The following is a 7,628-nucleotide window of genomic DNA, read 5'->3' on the forward strand; positions in this document are numbered from 1 at the left end:
AACCCCCCAGAGCTGTCCTCAGGTTTCATGGTTTTACTCCTTTGCTCCCCCCAGCGCCCCCTGTAAGGCGTGAAGCAAGCCCCCAGGATGGCTTAGTGCCTGTAACTCAGCGGGAGGCAGCAAATGGCAGGGTTTAAGGAGCCTATTTCTTTGCATATAAAATACCTCTAAAGCTTTACTGGAGGTGAAGAGCGGCTACTACTTAGCTCTCAATTGTTGGCTGCTTTGCCGAGCCAATGAAGATCTATCACCCCCTGTAATAGGGGAATAGCAGCCATTTAACACCGCTGAGCATTAACTCTGGCATTTAGGCTGCTGGAGCAATCTTCTTATTGCAGTCGATGTAGCTGGGCTGCTTTCTCCATATGTGTGGCTGTTCTGCTGTGTAAACCCCATTGCTGGTAGGCCCAGTAAATCACAGCTGCTCCGAGGCTGCTCTCACCCTTTCAGTGAAGTTACGGCTGGACCCCTCGGCAGAACAAGCAAAGCCAAAGTAAATAATAGCTCTGTTTGCAGCTCTTCCTCACTGTGGTGGTTTCAACACAGAGTGCTCCCTGCCAGCCTGAAAAGTGTTCTTGGGTGGGGTGGGGAGAGGCAGCGCTTCTGTGTATAAACCTGTGCTGCGAAACAGCTTCTTGAAACACAACTTAGCAGCTGCTGGGACAGAGCCCTGGGCCAGCCATGGCCTGCAGGCCATCAGCTGTTTGGAGTCAGCCAGGGCAGAGGAGCTGAGCTGGCTCCAGGTGAGTCTCATCCCTCAGCAGAAAGGGGGAGGCTTGAGGCTTTTTGTGTGGACTCCTCTCGACTCTGCTCCCAAGGACTCCCTTCCCGTTCAGTGTGACCACTGCATACTCACTGGGTGAGTTTAGCTTTATCTGCTTTATACTGGCATTGGGCTGAGGTTGGTTGTTTCATCCAACCCATTTTCGTTCCAGCCCGGGGGTCTTCTTGTCCTGCTCCCCTTCTCTGCTGGGCAGGGGCCATGGGGTGATGGAGCAACTGCTGTAGGTTAGCCCTGGGCTAAATGCAGGAGTGCCTGTTGCCCATTTCAAAGCTAGGACCCTGCAAATGAAAGCTGCTGGTGGCTGGTTTTTCACCTGGCATATCTCAAAAGCCTGCTCTTGAAGACCCTGACTGTATAAAGGCTCCCTGCAACATTTACATTAAATGGAGTTAGAAAGAAAGTAATAAAAATAAACAAAAAGAAGAGGTTTGTGCTTAAATGCCACCAGTGAAGATTGGGTTTGTTTCCCTGGGGATGGGAACACCCAAAGCCAAGCATCCTGCTGAATCCTGAGCCTGTGAAGGCTTCCTTGGAAGCAGACCCCAAAGGGAGCAGCAGCCAAAGAGTAGCTAAAGCAGCCCTGGGGTTTATAGCCCAGATGTGATGATTTGGGGGTCAGGTAAATGGCCAAGCAGGGGTACCCAGCAAACTTTCCATCCCTGGTCCTGGTGCCTACAGCCCATCTCCAGTACCCACCTACTCCTAGACTGAAACGGCAGCTGGCAGCAGCTCCTCAACCAATCCAATTTACTTTCAATCACACCATTACTACAACCTCCCTCCTCCATCTGTGTAAACATATGTCTTTGTTAAACACCACCATTTGTACAGGATAAAAATTGTCAATGCTGACAAAAATGCCCCCACATAATGCTGTTGTGATTGCAATGTTGTCCCTGAGCTGATTGGGAAGAAGTCTGCAAGCTGATCAACATCTTCCACCGCTTTTAAGAGGGAAACTTTCTTGGCCAGGAATAAATCTTGCCCAAAAGAGGTTACTTTGTCCATGGGTAAGGTGGTCTTCCTTCCTTACCACGCAGCTCTCACGACCCATATAGTAATTGTTAGGAGAAGTTTACCCTGTGAGCCCTCAGTGCAGGAAGGACCTGGAGCTGATGGAGCAGGTCCAGCGAGGGCCATGGAAACAATCGGGGGCTGGAGAGCCTCTGCTGTGGGGACAGGCTGAGGGTGTTCAGCCTGGAGAAGAGCTGGGGAGACCTTAGAGCAGCCTCCCAGTTCCTGAAGGAGCTCCACGAAGGCTGCTCTGTCCTCCTTTCTCAAACTGTGGTTTAGAACTGCTTCAATTTTATGAAGCTTCTAAGATGTTGTTTATTTATTTATTAAATGGACTTAATCCTGCAGTTGTGATGGAAAGGGAGAAGTCCCTCGGGCTGTGAGCTCACATCTCCAGCTTGCCACCCACCACTACCCCCCAGAATGCTCCTCTGCAGGGCTGCTCTCCCTCCCTTCGCGCCCCCAGCCTGCTGTGGTCGCTCAGCCCGCAGGAGGGGAGGCTGCAGGCAGGGTCCCTGCGAGGAGGCTGGAGGGAGGTAGGGGCTCATGTTCTCTGCCTCTTCCCCCGACGAACAAGTGGTGGCACAAGAGGAAGCAGTCTCAGGTTGCACCAGGGAAGGTTTAGGCTGGACATGAAGAATATTTTATTGCCTGGAAGGGTTGTCAAGGCCTGGCCCAGGCTGCCAGGGCCAGTAGCGGAGTCCCCATCCCTGGAAGGGTTTCAAAAGCCCTGGAGACGTGGTGCCGAGGGGAGGTGGTTGAGCGGTGCCCTGGCAGCGCTGGGGTAAGCGTTGGAATTAATAGCCTGAAAGATTTCTTCCAAGCCAAACAATTCTCCGCCGGGGACCCTGCCCTCGGCCTCAGGGCACCTCAGGAGACTCAGGCGCAGTGGCGGCGCCCGGCCGCTAGATGGCAGCAGGCGCGTGCGTTGGGCGGCAAGCGGCGGCGGGGGGGGGCAGACCTGGCGGAGGCAGCCCCCGCGGCGCCCTCAGGCTAGGGGCGAAGTGAGAGGGGAGCCCCTCGCGGGCCCCCTCCTCGTTAGCTTCTGGGCTCGGGTTTGGTTTCTTTTTAATCCGCATTCTTTCACTCCTGCGCTGCATTCTGTGCTCTGCTCCTCTGCATTTGACTCTCTTTGTTCTCAGGTGCAGCTCCATTTGGGCTGCTTCATTTTTTGGGTAGGTTTTTCGCCCCCTGCTTGGGTTTGCTTGCTTTGCTTTCGGAGAGGCAAACTTCCAGGGCAAGGCGAGGCTTTGGCCACCACCTAAAGATGGCTGCTTGGTGTTCCCCCTCAAATGCCTCCCCGTCCAGGGCTGCAGGTCAGAGGAGCACAGAAGCGACTGGGTTAGAAAAGAGGAGAATTGGAAAATCCTTCTCCAGGAGGAGAATTTTCTGACCCATGAGGTGGAATTGGTGGTGGGGATCGGTCCTGGTCTGGCTGGGACGCGACCCTGGGCCAGCCATGGGCTGCAGCTTGTTAGTAGATTGGAGTCAGCTGAGCTGAGTTGGCTGCAGGTGAATCCCATCTCATAACCATCAGCCTCAGTGTAAAGGAGGGAAGCTTGCTGAGGATGAGGCTTCTCTTGATCCTGCTGCTCCTGCTCGAGCTTCTCCTGGCCCTGCTCCTCTTCCTCCTGCTCCCAAGGGCTCCTTTTGTGTTCAGGGTGACCGCTGCACACCCCCTGGGTGAGTTTAGCTTGATCTGCTCTATACTGGCGTTACTGGACAGCCCAAGCTGACACCAAATCCGTTTTCATTACAACCTGGGAGGCCCTTTCCTGGTCTTCTCTGCTGGGGAGGGGTCACAGGGTGATAGAGAAATTGCTGCAGTTAGCCCCAGATCTGGGCTGTACGTCCCCAGGATTATATCTTCCCCTCCAAATCTTTGCTCTGTGTACCCCCCTGAGTGCCAGGAGCCAGGGCTGGCCTACCTGACAGCAGGGCAAGCACAAGTGTCCTGCTCTGGGCTGCAATGAAGTGAGTTCTCCTCCTAGCAGCCACTGCAGTGCTGTGTTTGGGGGGTTTGGATGGGAGTGATGTTGGTAAGACACTGATGGTTTGGTTGTGTCTGAGCAGTCCTCACACTAGCTCGAGGACTTTCCAGCTGCTGCTTCTCGCTCTGTTGGGCCTAGCCTGCAAAAAATAGAGGGATTAATTGTGAAACTGGGGGAAGCTAATCCCAGTGTTAAGGAAATGATCAATGGAGGTCCTGAGGTAATCAATGGAGGTCCCAAAAGACATTTTATTTTAGAGCCCGGAAGAGATGCACTGCTCTTTCCCAGTGCCCTGTGTCATACCTCTGTTGTGGCTCTTCCACAGTGCCCTGTGTGCATCTTGCTCCCAAAGACAGCAAGCACAGGCCTTTTCCTGGCAGAGACCCATTTCAAGTGCTTTGCTGGGAGATCAGTTGGCTTGGTGGATGTGGATGCATTAATGATGATAGGCTGATGGTTGGACTCAATGACCTTAAAGGGCTTTTCCAACTAAGCTGATTCTGTGGTGTGTGTAGGAGAGGGAAATGCTGTGGGCATGAGTTCCAAACGTTCTTGGTGCTTAGACTTCCCCAAAGAGATGTGTGTAAACTTCCCCCGCTCCTCTCCAGGGCACACTCAGCCACCACATCCCCTGCAGTCTGTAGCCAAGTTAAATGTCACCAAATCCCTGCAGCAGTCCCTGCTTGAATGCTCTAGCAGCACGCTGCACACAGGAGCATGGGTGGGTTTATTGCACTCCTGGGACTTTTCCAGCACAAGTCAGCTGGGTGTGTGGGCAGCTGCTGACCAGAAGACCAACCTGCAGTCATTTCAGGAATGCTTTTGTCTTATGTGGCATCCTGCCTCTGGTCTAAGGACACTGAACTGCTGCAGCAGGTCCAGAGGAAGGCCATGAAGATGATCAGAGGGCTGGAGGATCTCCCTTATGGGGACAGGCTGAGAGAGTTGGAACTGGAGAAGAAAAGGCTTCAGGGAGACCTTCGAGTAGCCTTCCAGTACCTGAAGGGGGCTGCAGGAGAGCTGGAGAGGGACTTTTCATGAGGGCTTGGAGTGGTAGGATGAGAGGGAATGGATTGAAGCTTGAGGAGGGCAGGTTCAGACTGGAGATTAGGAAGAAATTCTTTCCAATGAGGGTGGTGAGCTGCTGGAACAGGTTGCCCAGGGTGGCTGTGGGTGCCCCCTCCCTGAAGATGTTCAAAGCCAGGTTGGATGAGACCTTGAGCCACTTGGGCTGGTGGGAGGTGTCCCTGCCCATGGCAGGTTGCTGGAACTGAATGATCTTTAAGGTCCCTTTCAACCCAAACCAGTCTATGACTCTCTGTTGGTGTAAGATCTACTGATGCTTGCAGTGGGACTAAATTTCCTTCTCATGTCTCTAGACCCTTCCCTAGAAAGGATTTGATGTGTCTGGCTAGCCTGGGCCACTCAGAATTAGGAACCCCATCAGAGCAATAAAAGCCAGGGATACAATAGTGCCATGTAAAAGTGGATGACGACAGCAATATTCCATAGAGAGAGAAGTGCTAAATGAAAGTTGTGGGTGTTACTGACTCTGCTACCAAATATTTTGATACCAATTAAAGTGTAGTGCCACTAGAGATGTTTTCATCACAATGTGAGACAGAAGTACAAATACTGACTCAGAGAATGACAGTGGGGAGATGAGCTTGTGCCACAACAGATGTATAACAGCAGAGAGGCATGTATAGCAGAGTGATTCACAAAACACAGCCACAGCACTGCCTGCTATGGAGATGACAGAAGCTGAGGTTTCTCTGGTGGGGACAGGAAAATGATCTTCTCCTGGCAGTCAGGCAGAAGAGAGAATTCAGCCAAAGCCTTCGGGGATGTCCCAGGTGGCAGGGACTGAGGGCAAGCCGAAATGGTAGCAATCAAGTGACGCAGGACGGGTTTGACAGTGCAGTGACTGGGTAGGGGCTCTTGCAGCAAGTCAAAAATTGCCTGAACTGAAGAAATCCTCTTGGGTGTGTTGTTCAGAAGATGTGCAACCTGCAGCTCAGGGCTTGGAAAGGCTCCTGTGACTTATGTCCATATTGTGTGGCTGTCACCAAAGGGAGACTTAAGTGGTCACACCTGGAGTATTGTGTTGAGTTCTGAGCTCCCCAGTTCAAGACACAAAGGGAATTACTGGAGAGAGTCCAGGGGAGGCTACAAAGATGCTGAGGGGCCTGGGGCATCTCTGTGAGGAGGAGAGGCTGAGAGCATGCAGAAGAGCAGCCCCAGAGGGGATCTTCTCAGTGCTCAGCAAGAGCTAAAGGAGCTGTGGGGAGCAAGAGGCTGGGGCCAGACTCTTGTCAGTGGTGCCCAGGGACAGGACAAGGGGCAGAGGGTGCAAACTGGAACCAGGGAGGCTCCATCTGAACAGGAGGAGAAACTTCTTTGGTGTGAGGGTGCTGGAACCCTGGAGCAGGCTGCCCAGAGAGGTTGTGCAATTTCCTTCTCAGGAGAGATTTCAGCTCCCTCCTGGGGAAGCTGCAGTGGGTGCCCTGCTTTAGCAGGGGGTTTGGGCTGGCTGAGCTCCAGAGCTCCCTTCCCACCCCAGCCATGCTGGGACTGTGTGCATTCGAATGGATGGCTTTCCAGGGGACACTCCAGGGACAGCAGCCTCTCTGTTGTCCTCCTCATGGTACACATCTGAGAGGCCAATGCACAAAGACTCTCAGTTCTTGCTTTATGCCTGTTGCTAGTGAGATGAAGCAGCAACAGTGGGACCTGAAAATGAGAACAAACTACTGAGCACAGGCATTCAGTGAATCCAGGAGCAAAATGAGCATGTTTCATTAATAATTTAGCAAAAGTGGATTCTCTCCCCAAATAAACCCCCACTATAAAATAGCCCAGATTGAACATCTGCTGGTTCTTCATTAGTTTAAGTGTTATGGTTCCATTTAATGAAGTTTTATCAGCACCATTGCAGTAAAGAGTGTGTTTTATCTGCTAATCTCAACACCTTTGTGCTTTGGAAGCTTGGACTTGTTTGCTGAGGGTCTCTGTGGTGCAACTTTGGGATTAACTCTTACTACTACTTCTGTCTCCAGGTGGGGAGTTCAGGTGGTTGCGGTTGGTGATCCCTGGGCTCTGCTCCTTGCTGTGCCTGTGTGACTTGGGGAAGGCATCAAACCTTTCATGCTTCAGCTCTCACCTGGGCAAATGAGGCACTGTGTTGCCATCCTGGATGCATGGAAGCTCAGACCCTGTGGGAGATGTGGGAGTTGGATGGCTTGGTGGATCCTGTGCTGTGTGAACTGCTGCCTGCACACCCAACAGCAAAACATTAGGAGGAGGACACGTGAGACTTGATTGAAGCTTAATCTACAACTTTTCTTTGGTTTCCTCCTCAAATCCCCTCTAATTGGATCAGACCAGCCTTAATCTTCTTTCCAACTGACTCAAGATGATTAGAGACACTGGAGACTTCCAGAGACTGCAACACCAGAGATGTCTTCAACAGCAAATATCCCTTCATTTGTTACCCAGAATCACCCTGAGTGCCTAATGGGGACATGCAAGTGGTGATCCTCACACCTTTATCAGTGTGAATTTGGGCACCCCTCTGGCTCCTCTGCTCCATGCTCAAGAGCCCCAGCTCCTTCAGCCTTTCCTAGGCAGGGAGATGTTCCCTTGCCTTCAGCAGCTCTATGGCTCTGCACTGGACTCTCTCAAGCACTTACCTGATGCCCTTCCTGAACTGAGGGGCCCAGAACTGCACAGAACCTTCCAGATGTGACCTACCAGCACAGAGCAGAAGAGGAGGAGAACCTCTCTCATCCTACTGACCACAGCTCTTCTGATGCACCTCAGGATCACACGGCTCGGCA

This window comes from Dryobates pubescens, chromosome 3 (genome assembly GCF_014839835.1).
Source record: "Dryobates pubescens isolate bDryPub1 chromosome 3, bDryPub1.pri, whole genome shotgun sequence".
Lineage (NCBI taxonomy): Eukaryota > Metazoa > Chordata > Aves > Piciformes > Picidae > Dryobates > Dryobates pubescens.